The sequence below is a fragment of the Triturus cristatus genome, chromosome 8 (genome assembly GCF_964204655.1).
Source record: "Triturus cristatus chromosome 8, aTriCri1.1, whole genome shotgun sequence".
Classification (NCBI taxonomy): Eukaryota; Metazoa; Chordata; class Amphibia; order Caudata; family Salamandridae; genus Triturus; species Triturus cristatus.
Window position 1 is genome coordinate 74,235,483 of NC_140591.1, and position 26,477 is coordinate 74,261,959.

Sequence of the window (26,477 nt, forward strand, 5' to 3'; positions counted from 1 at the left end):
CCCTGTCTCTCTATACATCGGGTCCTGTCTCTTTATACTTCGAGCCCTGTCTCTTTATACATTGGGACCTGTCTCTTTCCCTGTCTCTTCATACATGGGTCCCTGTCTCGTTATACATCAGACCCTGTCTCTCTATACATGGGGCCTGTCTCTTTATACGTCGGAAACTCTCTCTTGACCTGTCTGTTTACACATTGGGACCTGTCTCTTTATACATTGAGACCTGTCACGGTCTTGACAAGCCTGTTTACACATCAGAACCTGTTTCTTTATACATTGAGACCTGTCTCTTTATACATCGGGACCTGTCTTTTGGCCTGTCTCTTCATCAGGCCCAGTTCTAGAGGGTGGGCAGGGTGGGCCAGGCTCACCCAAAGATGAGCCTGGCCCACCCAAACATGAGCCTTGGCCCTCGCAGTGTATCTGCCACTGATGTACAACAACAAAAAATGTTCAGATAACTGGTGATTTATGATCCTGCTGGAGAGCAGTCATTTGTCTATTGGTAGTTTTTAAATGCAGATAAACTGTATTCTATGTGGATAGCTCAGTGGGTACTGCCTTTGTCACAGAGATCCTTGTGTTACTTGCAGTTCAGAAGTTACAAATCTAAGATAGGGAAGTGACCTCTGAACTGTCATCAAAGAGCTGCATATAAACTTTGCTTTTTTGTGTTGTGATATAGTTAGAATTTACCCAGTCTTTCATTATTATAATGTTGCTAAAAGAAGTTTGTTCGGGCAGATAAACATTTTATCAGTAAAGCCAACCCGCAACCACTGGAGCACTCTTTAAACCCTGTGTTGGTGCTTCTCCAGACCAAACCCTCTTAAAATATATTGCCCACCAGTACAGATGACGTGATTCCTACACCTTGTAATCCTCATTAATTTATGTGACATTCCTTGTAGACTGATCTATTGTCTCTGTATAATGTGTGCATGGTGTAAAGTACTGTGACACCCTACACTGATATGAGTAGCGCTTTACAACAAATGAACTGCATATGGGAGAGGGGCTACGGAGAGATGAGGGGCACTGGTGGATGGTGGCAGTGAGGGAATCCGGGGAGGAGCTCTTTGTAGGAGGGGCTACGGAGAGATGAGGGGCACTGGTGGAGGGTGGCAGTGAGGGAATCCGAGGAGGAGCTCTTTGTAGGAGGGGCTACGGAGAGATGAGGGGCACTGGTGGAGGGTGGCAGTGAGGGAATCCGAGGAGGAGCTCTTTGTAGGAGGGGCTACGGAGAGATGAGGGGCACTGATGGAGGGTGGCAGTAAGGGAGTCCGAGGAGGAGCTCTTTGTAGGAGGGGCTATGGAGAGATGAGGGGCACTGGTGGAGGGTGGCAGTGAGGGAGTCCGAGGAGGAGCTCTTTGTAGGAGGGGCTACGGAGAGATGAGGGGCACTGGTGGAGGGTGGCAGTGAGGGAATCCGAGGAGGAGCTCTTTGTAGGAGGGGCTACGGAGAGATGAGGGGCACTGTTGGAGGGTGGCAGTGAGGGAATCCGAGGAGGAGCTCTTTGTAGGAGGGGCTACGGAGAGATGAGGTGCACTGGTGGAGGGTGGCAGTGAGGGAATCCGAGGAGGAGCTCTTTGTAGGAGGGGCTACGGAGAGATGAGGGGCACTGGTGGAGGGTGGCAGTGAGGGAATCCGAGGAGGAGCTCTTTGTAGGAGGGGCTACGGAGAGATGAGGGGCACTGGTGGAGGGTGGCAATGAGGGAATCCGAGGAGGAGCTCTTTGTAGGAGGGGCTACGGAGAGATGAGGGGCACTGGTGGAGGGTGGCAGTGAGGGAATCCGAGGAGGAGCTCTTTCTAGGAGGGGCTACGGAGAAATGAGGGGCACTGGTGGAGGGTGGCAATGAGGGAATCCGAGGAGGAGCTCTTTGTAGGAGGAGCTACGGAGAGATGAGGGGCACTGGTGGAGGGTGGCAATGAGGGAATCCGGGGAGGAGCTCTTTGTAGGAGGGGCTACGGAGAGATGAGGGGCACTGGTGGAGGGTGGCAATGAGGGAATCCGAGGAGGAGCTCTTTGTAGGAGGGGCTACGGAGAGATGAGGGGCACCGGTGGGGGGTAGTATTGAGGGAATCTGAGAAGGAGGACAATAGGGGGAGGTGCTATGGAGCGATGAGGGGAACTGGTGGAGGGTGGCAGTGACTGAATCTCAGGAGGAGGTCAGTAGGGGGAGGGGCTACGGAGAGATGAGGAGCACTGGTGGAGGGTGGCAGTGAGGGATTCCGAGGAGGAGCTCTTTGTAGGAGGGGCTACGGAGAGATGAGGGGCACTGGTGGAGGGTGGCAGTGAGGGAATCCGAGGAGGAGCTCTTTGTAGGAGGGGCTACGGAGAGATGAGGGGCACTGATGGAGGGTGGCAGTGAGGGAATCTGAGGAGGAGCTCTTTGTAGGAGGGGCTACGGAGAGATGAGGGGCACTGATGGAGGGTGGCAGTGAGGGAATCCGAGGAGGAGCTCTTTGTAGGAGGGGCTACGGAGAGATGAGGGACACTGGTGGAGGGTGGCAGTGAGGGAATCCGAGGAGGAGTTCATGAAGGGCAGCTACCGAGAGATGAGCATGGTAGTGAGGGAATCTGAGGAGGAGGTTATTGGGTAGGGACTACGGAGCGGTGAGGGACACTGGTGGAGGGTAGAAGTGAGGGAGTCAGAGGAGTAGGTCATGGAGTGGAGGGGGCCCAAGGTCAGCTATGAGATAAGGTGCACTGGAGAGGGGTGGTAGAAAAGTGGATAATCAAGCCTGTAAGGGAGTGCATTGCAGAGGCCGGGGTCAGGTGAAGGTAGTAATGACGAGGGATTCTCCCTGAAGGCTCGCACAGAGGGAGCCCGAGTAGTGTCACTTGCCTGATACTCCCTCCTCAGAAACCTCCTCTTCCCATCAAAGGGACATTACATGGGGAAAAAAACACTTTTAAGACTAAGAAGAAATAAAGGAGGGCCCTGAAGCAGGCCTGGCTAGACACTTAAGTGACAAATCGGGCCCGCAAGGGCTCACCCCAATGCACCCTTGGCCCACCCAAATAAAAATTCCTGGAGCCGGGCCTGCTCTTCATACATAAGGGTGAGGGGTTTTTATACATCGAGTCCTGTCTCTTTACACATCGAGACCTGTCTCTGAGTCTTCTAATGCCTGTTTACACACCGGGACCTGTTTCTTTATACATTGAGACCTGTCTCTTGGTCTGTCTCTTCTTACATGAGGGGGGCAGTGGGGGGGGGGGGGGCTCTAATACATCGGGACCTGTCTCTTCATACATAGGGGGGGAGGGGGTCTCTTTTACATCGAGTCCTGTCTCTTGGCTCGTCTATTCATACAATGGGTGAGGGGCAAGGGAGTCTCTTATACCTCAGGCCCTGTCTCTTGGACTGTCTCTTCATACATAGGGGGCGGGGATTGTGACAGAGTGGGTTTCTTATACATCGGGTCTTGTCTCGTGGCCTGTCTCTTCATACATAAGGAGGGGGGTCTCTTATACATCGGGACCTGTCTTCATACATAAGGAGGGGGGTCTCTTATACATCGGGTCTTGACTCTTGGCTTGTATCTTCATACATAAGGAGGGGGGTCTCTTGGCTTGTATCTTCGTATATAGGGGGGTCTCTTATACATCGGGTCCTGTCTCTTGGCCTGTCTCTTCATACATAGGGAGGGGGGTCTCTTATACATCGGGTCCTGTCTCTTGGCCTGTCTCTTCATACATAGGGAGGGGGGGGGGGTCTCTTATACATCGGGTCCAGTCTCTTGGCCTGTCTCTTCATACGTAGGGGGTGGGGGAGGGTGGCAGTGGAGGCTCTTATACATTGGGTCTTGTCTCGTGTCCTGTCTCTTATTTCATAAGGACGGGGGTCTCTTATACATCGATGCCTACCTCTTGGCTTTTCTCTTCATACATGGTGGGGAGGTCTCCTATACATTGGGTCCTGTGTCTCTTGGCTTGTATCTTCATATATAAGGGGGGGTCTCTTATACATTGGGTCCTGTGTCTCTTGGCTTGTATCTTCGCATATAAGGTGGTGGGGGGGGGGTTGTCTCTCATGCATCGGGACCTGTCTCTTGGCTTGTATCTTCGTATATAAGGGGAGGGTGTCTCTCATGCATCGGAACCTGTCTCTTGGCTTGTATCTTCGTATATAAGGGGAGGGTGTCTCTCATGCATCGGAACCTGTCTCTTGGCTTGTATCTTCGTATATAAGGGGAGGGTGTCTCTCATGCATCGGGACCTGTCTCTTGGCTTGTATCTTCGTATATAAGGGGAGGGTGTCTCTCATGCATCGGAACCTGTCTCTTGGCTTGTATCTTCGTATATAAGGGGGTGGGAGGGTTGTCTCTCATGCATCGGGACCTGCCTCTTTGGCACCAGACCTTGGGATCGACCCCAGCAGGTGCTCCAGTCAGACCCCGCGGCTGCTTCTCGGACCCTGCTCCCGGCACCAGACACGCCGCAGCCCCGCAGGCGGCGAGGACAGCTTGCTCCAGATGCGCCTTGCGGAAGAGGTTCCGGGGAGAATTTTAATAAAGTATAAATAGCAACAACCCGGGCCCGCGGCATCCGACGGACGCAGACGCCGCTAATCCGTGAGTACACGCGGCAGGCCGCTCGGGCGCACCGCGGCGGCTGGCTTGCCTCTGCTCATTTGTTTTGAATTACGGCCTAATTGTAATGGATTCGTCTATTTTGTTTTTCAGAGTAGGTTAAGGGCTGTGTCAGTCAAGCGCTGCGTTCCTGTCTGCTCGGGCATAAACAGTGCCGCACTGATGGCAAATAAAACCGAATGCAACATTCACCTGCTTAACTCGGAAGATGTCACACCGGGCTGGGTTATTAATGTCACCCTTGTTTACCTACACTAGTCCTGCTTCTGTACCCAGACTAGTCCTGCAATAGTACCCACACTAGACCCACTTTTGTACCTAGACTAGTCATGTTTGGGGACCCGGACTAGACCCACTTTAATACCCAGACTAGTCCTGTTTTGGTACCCAGACTAGGCTTCCTTTTGTACCCAGAGTAGACCTGCCTTTGTACCCAGACTAGTCCTGCTTCTGTACCCAGACTAGTCCTGCTTCTGTAACCAGGCTAGTCCTGTTTTGGTACATAGATTAGTCCTGCTTTTGTACCCAGACTAGTCTAGCTTTTGTACCACGACTAGTCCGGCTTTTGTATCCAGATTAGTCTTGCTTTTGTACCCAGATTAGTCTTGCTTTTGTACCTAGATTAGTCTTGCTTTTGTACCCAGATTAGTCTTGATTTTGGTACCCAGACTAGTCCTGTTTTGGTACCCAGAGTAGACCTGCTTTTGTACCCAGACTAGTACAGTCCTGCTTTTGTACCCAGACTAGTCCTGTTTTGGTACCCAGACTAGTCCTGTTTTGGTACCCAGACTAGGCTTCCTTTAGTACCCAGAGTAGACCTGCTTTTGTACTCAGACTAGTCCTGTTTGGAAACCCAGACTAGACCTGTTTTTATACTCAGACTAGTCCTGTTTTGGTACCCAGACTAGGCTTCATTTTGTACCCAGAGTAGACCTGCTTTTGTATCTAGATTAGTCCTGCTTTTGTACCTGGACTAGTCCTGCTTTTGTACCCAGACTAGCCCTATTTTGGTACCCAGACTAGGCCTGCCTTTGTACCCAGACTAGTCCTACTTTTGTACCCAGACTAGTCCTGCTTTTGTACCCAGATTAGTCCTGCTTTTGTACCCAGCCTAGTCCTGCGTTTGTACCCAGTCTAGTCCTGCCTTTTTACCCAGACTAGACCTGTTTTGTACCTAGACTCTTGTGCCTTTTTCAGCTTACACATAGTTAACAACCTATTCTAGCTCTCCCAAAATGTGCAAACTAAGAACTGGTGGCCACTAGTTCTTCAAATAGATTGCCAAACTCTGTAATTCTTTGCAGTTATGCCTCAATTCTAACCATCTTGCTTATTTAAACGCCTTAAAAACATGGCTGTTTGCAGACTAATAGTCCTTTATATGGCTACTGCTAATAGCGATTTAGGGCCAGGATACCCCATAAGGCAGTTGCACACGTTAAACAGCATTTTAAAATAAAGTAGTTGGACGAATCAATCATATAGCATTTGTATAGCGCAGCACTGTCACCCGTGGGGATATCTGGGTGCTGAGGGAGCAAGGTTCTGAGGTTCTTTCTGAAATCCTCCAGTGAGGGTGCTGTTCGGAGATGGAGGGGCTTGACTGCGATGTAGGGGAAGGATCGGCCCCCCGCCGCAGCTGATGCGGATGCAAGGGTGTGCGCTAGCTCGGCAGAGCATAGGTGTCTTGTGGGTCAATGGAAAGTCAGTCGATGGTTGCTGTAGATCGGTCCTAGATTGTGTAGGGCTTTGTAGGAGTGCGTGAGGATCTTGAACTGGCATCTCTTTTCGATGGAGAGCCGGTGGAGGAGTCTGAGGTGGGGTTGATGCGGGTCCTTTTGGGGAGGTCCCGGATGAGCCTGGCTGCCGCATTCTTTATGGTCTAGAGTCGACTGAGGAGCTGGGTGGAGATGCCAGCGTAGACACCGTTGCCGTAGTCAAGGTGGCTAGTGACATGGGCCGGAGTGACTGTTTTTCTGGTGTCGGTTGGGATCCATTGTAGGATTCTGCGGAGAGTGCGAAGGGTGTAGATGCAGACGGATGCAACTGCATTGACTTGCCGTTTCATGATCAGTTTGCTGTTGTGGATGATGCCTAGGTTCCGGGCCTGGTCTGTTGGTGTGTGTCCGAGTTCCTTTGGCCATCAGCTGTGGTCCCAGATGGAAGTGTTCTTCCCGAAGATCAGTACTTCTGTTTTGTCGGAGTTGAGTTTAAGGAAGTTTTCCCTCATCCAGTTGGATATATTGGTCTTGCCGTTGCAGAAGTTAGTTCTGGCGGTGGAGGGTTCTTCAGAGAGGGTAAGATGAGTGTTGCCTGCGTATGAAATTATTTTGAGGCAGTGGGATCTGACGATGTCTGAGAGGGGGGGTCATGCCATTTAAAAATATTTTTTTAGAGAGTTTTATATAGCGCTGGCAGGACCCGAGGGTATCAGAGCGCTTTACAACAAGTTCACAGGAAATAAGAAAGAACAGACACATATCAAATACATATAAAAATGGAAATGGTAGCTAACGGTGTATTAATCCTAAGGTTAAAGGTGCCGAGCGAGGAGGAGATCCTTGAGGTTTTTTTTGAAGGTCACGAAGGAGGGGTTAGTTCTTAGATCTGCTGGTAGGGGGTTCCAGATTTTGGGGGCATTGCCCGAAAAGGAGCAAGCCAGGGCTTTTTGTTTACGCCTCTGTTAGACTCGGGGGTCTCTAGTTGGCACAGGTATGCACTTGTGACAAATAGGGACCCTCTCCTCTAGTCAGGGTAAGGGGGTACACTCCTAAAATAACCCCAGCACACCCCCTTGGTAGCTTGCCACGAGCAGACAGGCTTATCTCAGAGGCAGTGTGTAAAGCATTTGTGAACACATACATTAACCAAGTGACAACACTACAAATGGATACCACACATGTTTTATATAAAAAATAAGTATTCTTTATATAGATTTACCACAAGACCATTAAACGACAAAAACACACAATACTGTTACTTTAGATGGTAGGATTTTGCTTAGTTCTCTTAAGTTCTTAAATGCGACACTTTAAGTCAATGTACCTTCTAGATGCGACACGCAGGGCAACAAAAGTGTTGCAACGATGTTGATGCGATGAAGTTTTTGGTGCAAAGAAATAAAGACGTGAAGATCTTCCAGATGCGATACGCTTCTCCGATGTTGCGAGAAGACTCGACTAGATGCTTCAGCTGCAGCAGCGACACACTTTACGCGATGCGACGACAGCGGCCTTGGCAGCGACACTCTTCTCCGGCGTTTGCAAGACGCTTCCGCTCGATGCGATGTTGCAGCAGCGACACCCCTTTACGCGATGCGACGACAGCAGCTCCGACGGCGGCACGCTTCTCCGTGGATGCGAGGCACTTTTCTTGATGCGGTGCAATGCCACAACTATGATGGCTGCGATGGCGACACGCTTCGTCCTCGATGCGAGACTCTTCTCTTGATGCGGTGCAATGTATCAGCTACGATGGATGCGATGGCGACACGCTTCTTTGGTGTTGCGAGACACTTCCTGGATGATGCGAGATGCTTCCGCTCGATGCGATGCTGCAGCGGCGACACACTTTACGAGATGCGACGACAACAGCTCCGACGGCGGCACGCTTCTCCTTCTTGAGTCGTGCTCCAGCTCCTTGCGACACGCAGTCCCTCAGAAGGCCCAACAACAGCAGCAGGCATTTCCAAAGAACTCTGGGGAGCTGGGGGGTGAAGTCTGTTGTTCCTGAGACTTCAGCAGGAGGCAACCTCTTTTCCAAGCCCTTGGAGATCCTTCACAAGTTGAGCAAAAGTACACACAAAGTTCCTTTCTCCTCTCTTTGGCAGTAAGGCAACCACTGCAGGCCAATCCCCCAGGTTCAGGGATAGTTTCCTCCTCGGCTTCTTCTGGTTCCTCCCTCAGCAGAGGTTCTTCTTGTTTTCCCAAAGTGATCTAATTTCTTTGGATCAGCGTCCCAATATTTATACCCAGAAATCCTTTGTTCTCTGAAGGCAGAGGGGCCTTTGCCCAGTCCAAACCAGTTCCTGAGCACGCTGTTTAACAGACTTCTCCTTTCCTTTCACAGTGCAGGGCAGAAACATTAGATGCCCCACAGGAGGTGGAGCCAGCATTGTGGAAGGCAAGTACAGCACTGGAGCACTTTGTTGACAGGATTCCTTCTCTTCATTCACTGTGCAGGGCAGAGACATCAGCCGCTCCCCAGGAGGTGGAGCCAGCATTGTGGAAGGCATGCACAGCCCTATTCAGGTCCCTGGTGCAGCTCCTCCCACCCATCTGGATGTAGTTCTCTCTATTCACCACTTGGACACCTCACCCTGTCTCCTGGAATTCCCCAGCCCTGTCACTCAAACTCCAGACAAAGGAATACACACAGCCTAGCAGAGGCAGGTTTGAATGGTTAGACAAGAAAATGCCTACTTTCTAAAAGTGGCATTTTCAAACACAGAATGTTAAAACCAACTTTACTAAAATATGTATTTTATCATCCTAAATTCAGGCATACTAAATTCGAATTTCTACCATGTTCTCTGAGTCAGTTAGGATTATAAAATGTAATAACCAAACTGCCCATTCTGGCCTATGAAGAACAGGTAGCCTTGCAATAGTGAAAAACGAAAATGGCTGTAATTCACTATTAGAACATGCCACACACACCAGGGCATGTCCTACCTTATCCTTACAATGCACCCTGCCCTTGGGCCTACCATAGGGGTGTCTGATATGAAGAAAAGGGAAGGTTTAGGGACTGGCAAGTGGGTGCACTTGCCCAGTCAGCATGACAGTACCAGACTGCACGCAGGCTCTGCAATGGCAGACCTTAGACACATGTTTACAGGCCGCTTCTGTAGGTGGCACAACCAGTGCTGCAAGCCCACCAGCAGTATTTGGATTACAAGCCCTGGGCACTCCTGGTGCACTGTACTAGGGTCTGACAGGTAAACCAAACCAACCAATCATGGAATCACAATTTATACTTCAATTTACAATAGGGAGCACTTGCACTGTGGCACTGGACAGCAGTGGCACAGTGCCCTGAGCAGCTAACACCAGCAAAAATACATGAGGCACAACAAAAAAATGGAAGGGAGACTCACGCCAATGTGCCAGGTCTAACACGTGTCCCCTCCAGCTGAAATGTGGGGAGAACTACCCTACCTCCTGGGAGTTCTCATCACTAAGGCGGAAAAATCTGGACAGACCATCAGCATTGGCGTGTTCTGTACCGGGACGATGTTCCACCGTGAAATCCATCCCCTGTAGGGAAATGGACCACCTTAACAGCTTTGGATTCTCACTCCTCATCTGCATCAACCATCTGAGGGGCCTGTGGTCTGTCTGAACCCGGAAGTGATTCCCAAACAGGTGGGGCTCAGCTTCATCAGTGCCCAGACCACAGCAAAAGCCTCACGCTCAATAGCACTCCACCTGTGTTCCCCTGGAAGTAACCTCCTACTGATGAAGGCTACAGGTTGATCTAGGCCCTCCTCATTCATCTGTGATAGAACAGCCTCCACACCATGGACTGAAGTGTCTGTTTGCACTATGAACTCCTTGGAGAAGTTGGGTGCCAAGAGCACGGGCGCTGTGCACATAGCAGTTTTAAGGCCTCAAAAGCTTCCTGACAGGTGTCAGTCCAAATCACTTTCCTTGGCTGCTTCCTGGAAGTCAGCGCTTTCAAGGGTGCAACAATGTTGCCATACCCCTTGAAAAACCTCCTGTAGTAACCCGTGAGTCCTAAGAAGGATCTCACCTCTGTCTGGGTTTTAGGCGGCTCCCAAGCCAGGATGGTTTCAATCTTGGGCTGTAGGGGCGCCACCTGGCTGCTCCCTACCTGGTGTCCCAAGTACACCACGGAACCCTGTCCGATCTGGCACTTAATCGCCTTGATCTTGAGGCCTGCCCTCCGCAGCGCCATCAACACTTCCCAGAGGTGGCACAGATGTTCCTCCCAACTGGCGCTGAACACTGCGATGTCATCCAGGTAGGCGGCACTGAACGAATCCAGCCCAGCCAACACCTGGTTGATTAACCTCTGAAAGGTGGCAGGGGCATTCTTCATCCCAAAGGGCATCACCCGGAACTGGTAGTGCCCATCTGGTGTGGAGAATGCTGACCTCTTCTTTGCCCCATCGGTCAAGGCGATCTGCCAGTACCCAGACGTTAAGTCAAACGTGCTGAGGTACCGCGCAGCCCCTAGCCGATCTATGAGCTCATCAGCTCTGGGGATGGGGTGTGCATCAGTCCTGGTGACTGCATTGAGCCCTCTGTAGTCCACACAGAACCGGAGTTCGGGTGTGGCACCCGGCGCGGCAGCCTTTGGGATCAAGACCACTGGGCTGGCCCAAGGACTGCTAGAGGACTCAATTACCCCTAGCGAAAGCATCTTTGAGACCTCCTCCTTGATGCAAGCCCTTACCCTGTCAGTCACTCTGTAGACCTTGTGCCTCACAGGTGTGCTGTCCCCAGTGTCCACCTCATGGACGCACCAGTCAGTGACACCAGGAACCAGGGAGAACAGATCAGAAAACTGTCCCAGCAACTGGTGATAGTCATTCCGTTGCTCAGGGGTCAGGGTGGAAGAGAGGTTGACACCATCCACTGACCCATCTTGCTCTCTGGCTGACAGGAGGTCAGGAAGAGGCTCGGTCTCCTCCTCCATCCCAGCATCTGTTGCCAAGATCATGCCCACTTGAGACCTCTCCAAGTGGGGCTTCAGGCAGTTAACATGCAGAACCCTCAAGGGGTTCCTGGGATACCGCAAGTCCACCAAGTAGGTAACCGGACTCTTGCGCTCCACAACCTCAAAGGGGCCGGTCCACTTATCCTGGAGCGCACAGTGCTCCACTGGAGCCATGACCCACACCTTCTGTCCAGGCTGAAGCTCAACCAGAGTGGCATTCTGGTCGTACCACCGCTTCATCTCCTCCTGGCTGGCTTCCAGGTTCGCCTCAGCGAGTTGTCTGAAACGCCTAGTCTGGTTCCTAAAGGCCAGCATGTAGCTATATACATCCTGGGGAGGTTTCCTGGGAGATTGCTCCCAGCCTTCTTTGACCAGACTTAGAGGTCCTCTTACGGGGTATCCATAGAGAAGCTCAGAGGGACTGAACCCTAGAGATTTCTGTGGCACCTCACGGTAAGCAAAGAGCAGGCATGGTAAGAGGACGTCCCACATACGCCTCATAGGTTCTTCAAGACCCATTATCATGCCTTTAAGGGTGCGGTTGAATCTCTCAACCAACCCGTTTCCTTGGGGGTGGTAAGGAGTGGTGAACTTATAGGTTACATCACACTCTTGACACAGGGACTTCATATACATGGAAATGAAGTTGGTACCCCGGTCAGACACTACCTCGCGAGGGAATCCCACTCGGGAGAAAATTCCCATCAGTGCTCGTCCAACCACGGGGGCCGTCACTGTCCTCAGAGGTATGGCTTCCGGGTACCGGGTGGCATGGTCCACCAAGACCAGGATGAACCTGTTGCCCATGGCTGTCTTGGGGTCCAGTGGCCCCACAATGTCAATACCCACCCGTTCAAAGGGGGTGCTGACTACAGGGAAGGGCTGGAGAGGAGCCTTGTGCTTCCTCCCACTCTTACCACTTGCCTGGCAAGTCTGACATGTCCTGCAGCTAGTGTCTGAACTCCTGCGCATTTGGGGCCAATAAAAATGGGTGGAAAGCCTTTCAAAGGTCTTGTCCTGCCCCCAATGTCCTGCCAATGGAACATCATGAGCCAGCCCCAGTAGGAAGGCTCTGAAGCGCTGGGGTACCACCAGCACACGGGCTGACCCAGGCTCAGCAACCTTAGGCTCTGTATACAGGAGGTCATTCTCCCAGTAGATCCAATGTGACCCAGACTGATCACCTGCTGCCTGGTCTGCAGCCTGTTGCCGCAGACCCACAAGAGAAGGGCATTCTTTCTGCTCCTTGCAGAATTCCTCCCTGGAGGGTCCTCCTTCTTGCTGCCAATGGGTCAGCTCAGGCAGGTCCCCCAGTTCGGCTACCTGTTCCCCTGTAGGCTCCAGGGCATCCCCCTCAGGGTCTGCTCCCTCCTGGACCGTGGGAACTTTGGGGGCCGGTTTCCCATGCCCCCTGCCTCTCCTCTTGCTGCCAGGTACCTGGGCCTCCCTCTCAGGCTCCAGGTCCTCTTGAGCACCTTTACTTGCTGCCATTGACCGGGTGGTCACACACGCCCAGTCAGGCATACCCAACATTTCTAAATGTGCATTCCGCTCCACCTTCGCCCAAGGTGAGCTCTCCAAGTCATTCCCCAACAAACAGTCAACAGGCATGGCGGGCCTCACAGCTACCTGAAGAGTACCAGAGGACCCCCCCCCCCACTCGAAGGGAACCTGAGCCACCTTGCAGTGACTCTCTGTGTTGTCAGTGGCAACAACTGGGTAGAATGCTCCAGGGACAACCTGCTCTTGAGACACCAGGTGACACTTGACAGCTGTCACACTGGCCCCTGTGTCTCTCAGAGCCTCCACTCAATGGCCATTGATGGTCACCCACTGCCTGTACCTTTTATTGTTATCAGGCAGCTGGGTCCAAGGGACCACCTCACAGTCTCCTAATGAGACAAGGGACATCTCTGCGGGACCCCACCCACCTTGGGCACCCCTCTCCTCACCCAGGGCTACACTAGCCATCTGCTGGGGGGCTGCACCAGTGGGTGCGGGTTTTCCAAAAAGGCGACACTTGGTGTCATTGGCAAAATGACCCAGTTCACCACATTTGTAGCATCTCGGGGGCCCTCTTTGAACAGGTGGACCTGTCGGGGCCCCTGACGGTTTCTGGGGGGGAGGCTGAGAACCTTTCCCTTGGTTTCCTTGGGGATTACTTTGAGGCATCTTATGGAACTACCTGTGTTTATCCTTGTTCCCCCCACTCTTCTGCTGGGGACCCTGCCCACTCTTGGCTGAGTCTCCCACGTGACCCTTGTGGACCGCTACGTGAAGATCTTCCAGATGCGATACGCTTCTCCGATGTTGCGAGAAGACTCTTTACGCGATGAGACGACAGCGGCCTTGGCAGCGACACTCTTCTCCGGCGTTTGCTAGACTCTTCCGCTCAATGCGATGTTGCAGCGGTGACATCCCTTTACGCGATACGACGACAGCAGCTCCAACGGCGGCACGCTTCTCCGTGGATGCGAGGCTCTTTTCTTGATGTGATGCAATGCCACAACTACGATGGCTGCGATGGCGACACGCTTCTTCCTCGATGTGAGACTCTTCTCTTGATGCTGTGCAATGCGTCAGCTACGATGGCTGCGATGGCGACACGCTTCTTCGGCGTTGCGAGACACTTCCTGGATGATGCGAGATGCTTCCGCTCGATGCGATGCTGCAGCGGCGACACACTTTACGAGATGCGACGACAACAGCTCCGACGGGCGCACGCTTCTCCTTCTTGAGTCGCGCTCCAGCTCCTTGCGACACGCAGTCCCTCAGAAGGCCCAACAACAGCAGCAGGCACTTCCAAAGAACTCTGGGGAGCTGGGGGGTGAAGTCTGTTGTTCCTGAGACTTCAGCAGGAGACAACCTCTTTTCTAAGCCCTTGGATATCCTTCACAAGTTGAGCAAAAGTACACACAAAGTTCCTTTCTCCTCTCTTTGGCAGTAAGGCAACCACTGCAGGCCAATCCCCCAGGTTCAGGGATAGTTTCCTCCTCAGCTTCTTCTGGTTCCTCCCTCAGCAGAGGTTCTTCTTGTTTTCCCAAAGTGATCTAATTTCTTGGGATCAGGGTCCCAATATTTATACCTAGAAATCCTTTGTCCTCTCAAGGCAGAGGGGCCTTTGCCCAGTCCAAACCAGTTCCTGAGCACTCTGTTTACCAGACTTCTCCTTTCCTTTCACAGTGCAGGGCAGAAACATTAGACGCCCCACAGGAGGTGGAGCCAGCATTGTGGAAGGCAAGTACAGCACTGGAGCACTTTGTTGACAGGATTCCTTCTCTTCATTCACTGTGCAGGGCAGAGACATCAGCCGCTCCCCAGGAGGTGGAGCCAGCATTGTGGAAGGCAGGCACAGCCCTATTCAGGTCCCAGGTGCAGCTCCTCCCACCCATCTGGATGTAGTTCTCTCTATTCACCACTTGGACACCTCACCCTGTCTCCTGGAATTCCCCAGCCCGGTCACTCAAACTCCAGACAAAGGAATACACACAACCTAGCAGAGGCAGGTTTGAATGGTTAGACATGAAAATGCCTACTTTCTAAAAGTGGCATTTTCAAAACAGAATGTTAAAACCAACTTTACTAAAAGATGTATTTTATCATCCTGAGTTCGGGCATACTAAATTCGAATTTCTACCATGTTCTCTGAGTCAGTTAGGATTATAAAATGTAATAACCAAACTGCCCATTCTGGCCTATGGAGAACAGGTAGCCCTGCAATAGTGAAAAACGAAAATGGCTGTAATTCACTATTGGAACATGCCACACACACCAGGGCATGTCCTACCTTATCCTTACAATGCACCCTGCCCTTGGGCCTATCATAGGGGTGTCTGATATGAAGAAAAGGGAAGGATTAGGGACTGGCAAGTGGGTGCACTTGCCCAGTCAGCATGACAGTACCAGACTGCACACAGGCTCTGCAATGGCAGACCTTAGACACATGTTTACAGGCTGCTTCTGTGGGTGGCACAACCAGTGCTGCAAGCCCACCAGTAGTATTTGGATTACAAGCCCTGGGCACTCCTGGTGCACTGTACTAGGGTCTGACAGGTAAACCAAACCAACCAATCATGGAATCACAATTTATACTTCAATTTACAATAGGGAGCACTTGCACTGTGGCACTGGACAGCAGTGGCACAGTGCCCTGAGCAGCTAACGCCGGCAAAAATACATGAGGCACAACAAAAAAATAGAAGGGAGACTCAAGCCAATGTAACAGCCTCTTTGGGGGGAATGAGAAGTAGGTTGTTGGTGCTCCTCAGGTGTCTTGCCTGGCCTGCCTTGGTGAGCTTGGATGCCAGGTAGACTGGTTTACCAGTGTGAAGGACTTTGTGGGTGAGACAGGCAGATTTTTAACTGGCAGCGAACTTCAATAGGGAGCCATTTGAGCTCTTTCATGCAGGGGGTGCCTTTTAGCTCCAGTGACCATCCTTGCTGCTGCGTTTAGAGTGGTTTGCATGGGGGCAAGGTGGGATTTTGCTGAGCGTGAGGGTAGCATTCCCATAGTCTAGTCTGGATAGAACCAGGGCTTGCATTGCAGTTTTGAGATCGTTAGGCGGGAGGAAGGGCTTGATTTTGTTGAGTAGTTTTAATTTGTAGTGGGCACTCCTTGCAGTAGCCTTAATGTGTGAGATCATGTTCAGGTTAGGGTCCAGTAAGATACCCAGTGACTTGGCGAAGCAGGCCAGGGTTCGGTCGAAGTTTAGGGAGTCCATAAGCGTAATCCTTTCTTGGGCCTGGTGGTTTTGTCCGTTGTTTGAGAAGAGAAGGATTTACATCTTGTATTTTCAGAGATGGCACCGCTGACCTCGCGCCAGTATGCGGAGACCCGGGGGCACAGTTAGGTGAGGTGAGAAAAGTCAGCCGCGGGCACGGAGCAGCGCAGGCACCTATCACTAGCAATAAGTCCCAGCTTATGGAATTGGGCAGCGGTCCGATATAACAGATGTATGTACTTGAAGTGAATAAGGTGCAAACGATAGTTTGGAGAGAGACGTTTGATCTGATTACAACAGTACAGCCAGTCAGCTTGAGAAATTTCAGTTCCCAGGTCGTCGCACCACGCGACGCGCTCTCGCTCAGTGGTGATGGCGGACGCTGCGAGTGTGTAAGCGTGGATTTTAGTGACCAACTTTTTAGGAGAGGAAGATGCATATAGGTGATAGAGAGTGGCCATCGAGGGGGGGCTGGGGGAATGTGGGGTGAAGCTGCCTGCAAATAGCCCTAAGTTGAGTGTCCATGGGGCCAGAATCGTCGGCAAGTGAGAAAAGAGTGTCCCCAGGATAAAGGTCTGACACTGTGGAAAGTCTCAGACGCGCAGCGCGTTTGATCATCCCAGAAGACTGAAGAGGAGGAAAAGCGGGGTGATGAGATATTGGCATGTTGTTCGCGGAAAGCTTATCAGAGCCAGAAAATTTGCGGAGCCTATCCCAGGGCCAGCGCAGGGTCTCAATCGTGTCAATTTCATTGTGAAGGAGTTTCGCCAGGGCAAACAGGGCGGTCGTGAGCGGCCACGGGGCAGCGAGATCAGCTCCTACCGCAACATGGGGTTGAAACGGGGTGGGGTGAAGTAAGAAATGGAGAAAACTGGCCTGAGCGTTGAGGGCATAAAGCTTGAAATCTAGTGCGCCGAGCCCGCCACGTGACATCGGGAGAGTGAGTGTGCTGTAGGCGATCCGGGGTTGCCGACCGGCCCAAATTAGAGTGATTAGCAGAGAGCGAATTTTGCGAAAGAAGTGAGAGGTGAGAGGGATGGGGATGTTAACGAATAGTTATAAAAACTTCGGGAGTACCACCATTTTGGCAATGGCAATGCGCCCAGCCAGAGAAAGTGGCAACCGGTTCCAAAGTGGGATTTTGGACTCGAACCAGTCCACTGCACGGCCAAAGTTAACTTTCCAAAGTTCATCAACGTCCCTGCTCAGCCAAATGCCCAAATATCTACTGTGCTCTGAGGTCCGCACAAACGGATAATCGGGGATGAAGGGCGCAGTAGCGTCTGTGAGGGGGAATAGTACCGACTTATTCCAGTTGACCTGAATTACGGAGTACCCACCAAAGCGTATCACCTTACGGACCAACGGGCTGAGGTTCTCTTGGGAATTACGGACATAAAGGATAATGTCATCCGCATACATGGAGACCAACAATGCCCCTCTGGGTGTGGTGTTGACGGAGCCGAGCCACGAGGGGTTCCATTGCCACAGCGAATAGCATGGGGGAAAGCGGGCAGACCTGCCAAGTGCCGCGTCTGATGGGAATGGACTCTGAGATTTGTCCATTTATCCGGAGACGGGCAGTGGGGAGAGTGTAAAGGAGTTGCACTTTTCGTAAGAAGACCTGGCTAAAACCCAACCGGGGAAGGAGATAGAACAGGAAGGGCCATTCCAAGGTATCAAAAGCCTTGGTGGCATCGAGCAGGGTGGCAACTGCTGGGAGCGCGGGATTAATTTGATGAAGCACGGAGAAAATGATCCGAAGGTTGTGGGAGGTCGCGCGACCAGGAATGAAACCGGACTGGTCTGGGCGGGTGATGAGCGGCATGAGGGGAAGTGTTGCAGGGATTCTGCTCATGCACAGAACTATGCGCAGGAAACCAGGACCTCAGTGAATTGTGTACGAAAAACTCACCTCCGTACCCACAACCCCAATCCGACTAGCATCAGTGTCCCATTCGTTATCCGTATTCTCTCGGAGGTCCCAATGTATAGACAACCCAGAAAAAGCGACTTAGAGTACTCTCAGGAATGGTGGGAATATGAAATACCTGTTCGTTATTATTCTCATATCGGTCCACAACAAGAGTAATCAGAGACACGGTAAAGTTTAAAAGGTTTATTTTATAAACTACGTGTCCTAAGATACAGTACTTTGGCTAACATAAGCAGAAAAATGATTAAGATTAATACCATCAGCAGTGTTACAATACCATAGAAAATGAAGGGAGAAATCATGTTACAAATGACAGTGGAATACAACCACCTTCCCTTCGCTAATAAGCTAGTATTGTTATACTAATAGAAGGTCTCTAGGTCTGAATGGGGAACCCCATACCGTAAAGATCAGCTTAGGTGAATCACATCACAGGATCAGCTTTGCTCTGCGCCTTGAAAAGTTTTTCTCCAGAATGTGTGTCTAATGCATGCAAACTGCAATATTAAAGGCTCTCGACTTTCAGGTATTTGCAGCTGTGTGCGTGTTATGGCTAGAGAGTGGGCCGATCAACCTGAACTCAAAAACATACATTGTTTGGTGGCTCAGACTGTAATTGCACACAATGTTCAGACCAAGGTTGCAGTGCACGTCTAGGGATGTGAACAACAGACAGTTCTCATGTGAAGAAAAGGCAAGCAAGCAGTTTTCCAATAATAACATGTCTCTGTAGTGTCGTGTGCAAAAGCAGCAAAAAGTGGCAAGATAGCGTTTCTAACATCTAACGCACTTATGCTAACATAGCAATGTATGTATCTAAATCGCTGCCTTCACTACAGAAGGAGACGCGAAGCGAGTAGTTTGGCAAAAGTTTTATTGTCTGTGTTGATAAGGGATAGGGGATGATAGGAGTCACGTAGTTCAGGCGGTTTGTCCGGTTTCAGAAGTAGTTAATAATGCCTCGCGCAGCGATGGGGGGAACTGACCTGTTTCGAAAGACTCGTTATTCACGGAGGCGAGATGAGGGATCAAAAGTGGGGCAAAGGCTTTATAGAAAGAGGCCGGCAGCCCTCCGAGCCGGGGGCCTTGTCACCGGGCATGCTATTGATTGCCGCTAGAATCCCTTCTTTTGAGACGGGCTCATCGAAGAATTCCCGATGGGGATTGCCGAGCCAAAGGAGCTGAAGGGAGTCGAAATACTGGTCGAGTATCTCACGCGATGGTACCGGATCGGCCGTGTTGAGTTGTGTGAAAAAATGTAGTGAAGCGCATTTTGATTTCCTCAGGGGAAGTGGTACGGGCTGGGAGAGGAGGTTGGCGAGGGTTTTGCCAGGGCAGTCCCCCTCACCGAAGCGACGCGCCCGAGCCTCCCTACTGAGAAATGAAAGTTCTCTGCCGGCCTCGTCGGCGAAATCAGTGAGTTTCCCACGTATCTGGTCAAGCGTGTCAGGGTGTGGAGCTCTGGCGTGGGAGGAGTCGAGTGCCTTAATCTCACCTTCCAGTATATCAAGAGTGCGGTGGATGGAGCGGAGAACACCAGACTGCTTGGAGATGCATTCCCCATGAATGACAGTTTTGAACCCTTCCCAGAGCGTAGACTGAGAATCCACCGAACCCTCGTTGAGCTTGAAGTACTTTACAATTGCAGTTTGTATTTCGTCACGAGAGACTGAATTGCGCAACGCGTTAGGGGGAAGCCGCCAGGAGAAGGCACGGGAGGGAGAGTGCGGCAGACGAAGTCATAGGCAAACGGGAGCATGATCTGAGAGAGTGCGCGCCATATGGTCAACGGAAGAAAGCCAGACCAAGGCATCAGTAGTAGTGATCCACAAATCGAGACGGGACCAGCAACCACGTGTGCCAGTGACACAAGTGCCCTCCCGCACGTCGGGGTGAACATGCCGCCACACGTCGTACAAGGAGTTATCTGAAAGAATGGAGCTAAGAAGTGAAGCCGCACGCGGGTGGGAGGCATGAGAGCCTGAGCGGTCTAAGGCAGCGGATAGAGTTACATTAAAATCGCCCCCCGAGAGGAGCGCAGCAGGGCCAAGGGATGAGATGTGGTGCCAGACTTGCGTGAAGAAGTCCGGGTCGTCGCAATTTGGGCCATACAACGTGACAAGCGTCGGGGGCTGGGCCCGAAGGGTGCCATGAAGAATCACAAAATGCACCCCAGAGTCAATGACCACCTGTGAGGTCTGCCATGGAAGCCCTCTACGCAGCAGTATGGACTCCCCCGTGAGTAATTAGAGTAGAAGGAAGAGTGAATTTCACCCCAGTGTCAGGGGCAAATTCTGGAGGAGGTGGCCGGTAACAGATGGGTCTCTTGTAGAAAACAAATGTCCACCCCATGCCGAATAAGATGGGCATGCAACATTCGCGCTTTACGGTGGTCATTAAGCCCATGGACGGTCCAGGTCCACAGTGTAGTGTCAGTCATGGCACATTATCATGGAACGGAGTGACAAAAAGGAGGTGAAGAAGAATGCAGAGACTGTGTACAATTGCAGTCAGCGGTGTAGCGGATAACGGGAAAGAGTAGCAGTGCGGTTACCGTGGAATCACTTTGTGATAGTGCAATCGAAAATTCAACATGGGCCTCATTAGGAGGCAACAAAGCGAACAATACAAACCCCTCGACCTGAGTGTGGACAGCAGGAGACAGGGAACATGTCATAAAATGGCTCGGAGTATGAGCCAACGCAGAAAGAAACAGTGGTGTCACACTTACGGGTTGCAAATCCCAAGCCCCCAACACCCAACCACCCGATCCCGCCCCCAAAATAAAGATACCCAGAATACCCCACATCCCCTCTCCCACATCAACCCCCCAATCAGGCTGAGTTACCCCCCATACCCACCCCAGGGACCCACAACTAGGAATGGGAAGGACTGTGTCAAAGAAGGGAATTATCCCGTGAGGGAATGGCAGCGGCCAGCATACACCCCTGCCAGAAAGACAGGGTGGCCAAGCCATAAGCGGCAGCAGACAACCAGTGAAAAAACAGTAATCCGTAAAGAACACCACGTCAACAATAAAGGAATAGCCCGTGATGGCCTAGGGAGCAACAAACATTCAGTAGCCATCATTTAAGCTAAGAGGCAAAAGGTCCCAAGAGCTGAAAGAAGAGAACCTGCCAGCCGGTCAGTCATTGTCACTAAGATTGTTGTCAGCAGCAGCCTGGGAAGAGGCGGGCGGGGATCGATGTGACCTGTCCCAGAGAAGCCAACGCCTCTCTGTGATCCGTAAAGACTAGAGTCTTAGAGCCTTGCTTGACGCGCAGTTTGGCAGGATAGGCCAGGGAGTAGGGGATCTCGTACTTTTGTAGGATGCGCTTTGCCGGCAGGAATTCACGGCGAGCCGCCTGGACCGCAGTAGTATAGTCAGGATAGAACGAGAGTAAATTACCCTGATGACAGATCTCCCCTTTCTCTCTGGCATCACGTAGGATGGCGTCGCGGTCCCTGAAATTCAAAATGTTGGCTATGATGGGGCGGGCCGGCAAGCCAGGGCCAGGGCGAGGCCCGAGGGAACAGTGGGCCTGCTCTACAATGAAGACCGGAGAAAAGATATCGCCAAAGAGCTCACGCACCAACTGCTCCACATAGTCCTCCATGCGGGGAATATTGGTGGACTCGAGCACCCCCGTAATGCGGAGGTTGCTCCTGCGGGAGCGCGCCTCCAAATCTTCATTCTTGGTCCGAATGAGATCTATATTTTGTCCATTTGCAACAGTTTCTGACGGTCCTGGGTGGCGTTATCCTCTGCGTCCGACACCCTAGTCTCCACGTGCAGAAGGCGGGCATCATGGGAGTCGACTAGGGCCTTCACTGTGTCCAGGCGGGCGGACAACTGATCCAGCTGCGTTGCAATGCCGGTGACAGTGGACTTGACGTCCAACATGATGGCCTTTAAGTCGTCCTCACGTGTTGGAGCCATGTCGGGTGGAGCCGAAGATTCCTCTCCATCAGCGCCCGTGCCCTCCTGGCGCGTCTGACGGCACTGGTCGAAGTAGAGGTTGGGCTGCTTGGGGTTGGTTCTTCCCATGTCAGTTGGAGCAAACAGACTGCGGATTGTAGGCTGCGGAGTGAGGAAGAAAGCGGTGCGCCCGCAGGCGGTGGAGCAGCGCAGGAGAAAGCAGAGGCACAAGACCAGCAGGCGGCTGAGTCAATGGGCAGAGGCAGTTAAAAAGTGGGCCAGTTGTAAGTGTAGCACGGAGGTTTCCCGCAGCAAACCCAACGCCAGCGGGCGGTGCAGATAGTCAGCAGGCCCACCCGAATGGGAAATGTGAGGCGCGATCCGGCGAGGAAATGATGGGCCAGTCCGGTGAAGCTGTGGCAATGTTTGGTGCGCAGGTCCGCCAGATGGTGCAGCGGCGGCCACCCAGCCGCTGATGCCGTGAAGGTGAGGCAGGCCCAGAGCAGGCAAAGGCACAGCGTGAGCCGGAGGTGCCTCACCACAGCGCGAGAGGGCCCCCTGGGAGGTGGCCGGCAAGGCAGTCAGTTAGCAGGCCAAAGGGGTGCAGAGCAATGTGCCATCGCAGGCACCGGTCATCCACAACCACAGGGCACAGCCAGGGTCGATGAGCCAATGCCACGCAGAGGACCGGTTGCGGGCCGGATCTGGTTGACGGTGCTTAGAAGCCGCCGCAAAGAGCAGCAATCGTGCCTCCTCTGGTCGGGTGCCCAGCTCTCATTTAGCCCAGAAGAGTCGTCCCCGGAGGCCAGGTCCCGGTGGCGACAATGCAGCGGAGGCAGCGCTGTCAACCACACAGCGGGCCTCAGGAAGCCAGTAGGCCGGAGTGGAGAGGGGCGATGCGCAGCAGGGAGGTGAGGGGGGCATGCCGCCCGCATCTCCCGGCCCTGTGGGGGAGAGGCCTAAGCCCCCAGCCCCGCCACGCCCCCACACCAACAGCACTCACCGGCTCTCATAGGAAGGATGTCAGGAGCGGGATACATGACGCGGGTCCAAGGCCGACAGGGAGTCCGCAGACAGCGCCGAAAGGGCCAGGTCAGCCGCGCCAGTCACGGGGCTGAAGGCCCGGGGCGTTCACAGCGGCAAATCTCCGTCCAGCAGCATCACAGAGAGACAGGAGCGCGATCGATCTGCACCCCAGGGTCAGGTGAGTGTTGATGGCGTGGTGTTGGGAGACCAGGCGCACTTTGTCTGCAGGATTATATTCGGATAAATGGCTTGGCCGGCAGAGCCCACTCAAAGTGCGGCCATCATGCGGCCACGCCCCCCGTAGAGGTTTCGGAAGTTGCATTGTTTATTTTGATTTGCTGAGAACAGTTGTGAAAGGAAGATGTGAACCATTTCAGCACCATGCCGCCTGCTCTGATCCGTTGTTTAAGGGTGTTGAGAAGAAGTTTATGGTCCACCGTGTCGAAGGCCGCAGATAGGTCTAAGAGGATGAGCAGGCAGCAGCGACTTGCATCCATGCATTTATGGATGTCATCTGCTATATTTAGTAAGGCGGTTTCTGTTCTGCAGCCCTTTCTAAAGCCTGATTGGTTAGAGTCCTAGAGATTGTTGGTGTCAATGTGCTGGTTGAGTTGGAGTAGGACACATTTTTCGAGGATTTTGGCTAGGAAGGGCAGATTAGAGATTGGCCTGAAGTTCTTAAGGTCTTCATGGTCTAAGCCCGTTTTTTTTTTAAGTGGTGGGACTCGGCCAAATTTTAGGCAGTCTTGCATGACCCCAGTGCTTAGCAAGCTGTTTATTATCATCGTCCAGAGGGGTGAAATGATCTGACTGAGATTTATTGCCATGGAGGCTGTAAGGGGCTCTGCGAAGTGGGAGGAGGGTTTTGCATTCGCAATGAGTTTGGAGATGTCCATTTCTGTCTAATCGGATCTATTTTTCCAATTTGTCAATCTGTTGCTCAGAGATATCTTGGCCCTTACTTCTTACTGGCTAGCATCGCCAATAAAACTTTACATTTACGCATTCCAAGCTACATGGCAAACAAACTCCACACCTCAGTATAAGTAAGAGTAAGTAGAGGCAAACCCATCTTCTGATGAGCAAAGGGGAGCACCCCCTAATGCCAGGAAGGACCTTCTGAAGTCTGCCATTAACTTCTCTTGTCACAATTTACTTGCCATCCGTCCTGGAGAAGAGTTTCCTCTGAAGGGAAGGTTTGTCCCTTTAGGGTAGACATCTTAATCAACACCAGACTCCACCCTGAACAGCAGGTATGTGCTGCGCAGGCTTCTCTACTAGGCTGCATCCTCTTAAACCCTCCTCTCACATGATCGTCACCGGTGTTTTTTGTCAATGAAAATGCTTTTATGTTTATTTGCAGGTTAATATAGCACAAACTCGACTCGAACGCTTTGGAGTACTTCACCTGAGCACCAGTTACATTGCACAAGGACACATTCGTATTCGCAAGTACGGGGCGTTTAAGTGATTTGCCAAGAATCAAATGACGTTGAGCCAATGCTGAGACTCGAACCTGGTTTCCCCGTTCCAAAGTTTGCAGCTCTGGTCTGTTATGTTGTGTCATGTAACCTGGTCACCCAACGCTGTTCCTAGGCAGCTTAATGCTCCACTTCTAGAATCTGGGTTGAGGATTCTGAGAAGCTGGGCAGACCGTTGCTGAGGATCTTGGTGTACCTGGGGCCGTTTCTTCTCGCTGAATAAAGAAAATTCAACGTCCACCCTGTGTCCTGGTCTTCCCAAGAGTGGGGGCGGGGATGCTCAGGAGAGGACACACAATGGGAACGAGAGAGAAGGATTTGAAATGGATCCCGTTCATTTGCTTTCCAGAATTTGGATTATAACAGTTGTATTTTATTGAGACCCCTGGGAAGGAAAGGAATCTGAAAACCCAGCATTCAGGACAGGAACCATTCATGGTGAATTTGCTGAATTTATCACAACTCTGAGGAATGTTGGGTTCAACCTGAGTAGGGGCTTTGATATGAATACCAACAAGCTGGCGGCAGTAGCGTGAGAGCGGTTGCGGAGCGCTTTAGGCTGAGAACGAGAAAGGAACTAAGGGGCACAGTTTGGAGGCATAATCAAGCCTCATGCAGCAGCTGTCGGGAACAAGGTAGAGTACATTGAATACGCATGTTTATGGTGGGCCAGTACGCACGTCTACGTCTGTGGTGAGCTAAGCTGTTTTGATGTCTTCACAGCTTGGCCAGTGCGTTGTGGTCAGACGTGTAGTTGGTGTCCTAGCAACTAATGTGACACTGCATTGCATCGGCTTTGTCTCTGAGGGCGTCCTAGCAACCAATGTAAAGAGGCGCCTCAACGGAGAGCGTTTGCTTTTGTTGTGGGTTCTTGGAAGCAGAAGGTAACGTGTGAGGGGGGAGCTGTCAGTGGTAGGTGTGGGAACTGTTGGGAAGACAGCGTGAATTGCGACTATGCTTGTCAACCAGGAAGTCTCAGTGACAGGTACCCCGTTATTGTGCATATAAGTTTTGATCTATGAGTACCTGTTAACCACGCTGCCTGTCTATTGGAAATTTTGGTGACAGGCACACTCTGAGCAAATATTTGGTTATCGAGTCAATCAGCAAACAAGTGATGGCTTCATTTGATTGTAGTTTGCTGTTAGACTTTGTACATTTGTGTATTTTATATGCAATCTAGTCACAATTCAAATTGGTGTCAAGGTATTTACATTGTCTTCGCAGAGGAAACCTCTGCCACCAGCTTTTTTTTTTTTAGACAGTCCAGGTCAGCCCTGTATGGGAAAGGATGACTGGAGGTACCCATTTACAACTTATTTAGAAGCAATTGGTGGGGATGCCAACGTGCCAAAAAGGAAGTTATAGGCAGATCTGGCCGTAATGCCTCATCCTCTCACCTTTGGTCAAACCTTTTCCGACAAGGCACCAAACTAGTGTTACAGAAAGATTAGACTATGTAAATTTGCTGTAGGTAGGAACTACGAAGAAGTTAGCCAAGAAGCTCCTGTCTGGGCTTGGGGATCCGTGTTTCAATGATTGGTAGCACGACTTTTAGTGGAGGCTTCTGCGCACTATCGATGATAGAAGATGGCAGGAGCGGCTCCTCCACTAGGGCAGAGGAGCGTCACCCCACTGCTTTCTTGCAGTGCGAGAAGCAGAAACATAAAATGGTAATAACTTTCAGTTTTTACCATTTTATGTTTGGCTGCTGGCGGGAGGGTGTGTGGGGCTGCTCTGCAACCAGGGCAGGGGAGGAGTGGTGTGCCCACTCCTGAGTGCGCAAAGACTGTTTGGCCAGCCCTCTGGAGCCACCCAAACCAGTCATACACACACTGCCCTTCTCCATGCAGGATGCAATGCAGCCTGCATGGAGAACATGGCCTACACATAAGCCGCTGGCTGGGCGGCGTCCCGACCAATCACAACGCTTCTTGCAGCATTGTGATTGGCCAAGGGAGGGAGCCTGGCTGTCTGCTTCCTGTTCAGGAGAGCAGGAGCAGTGAAGACACGGGACCCGGCTGGCCGGCAAAAAGGTTTAATTTAATTTATTTATTTTTAAATTAACAACCCCCCCTCCCCCTCGCAAACCTCCCCATGAAGATGGAG

The 26,477-nt window shown here is 51.8% G+C and overlaps 1 protein-coding gene across 1 annotated transcript in view; it reads left to right on the top strand.

Annotated features, from left to right (window-relative positions):
* POLQ (DNA polymerase theta) overlaps window positions 1–26,477 on the top strand; it is a 580,345-nt gene that overhangs the window by 552,682 nt on the left and 1,186 nt on the right. The window lies entirely within an intron of this gene.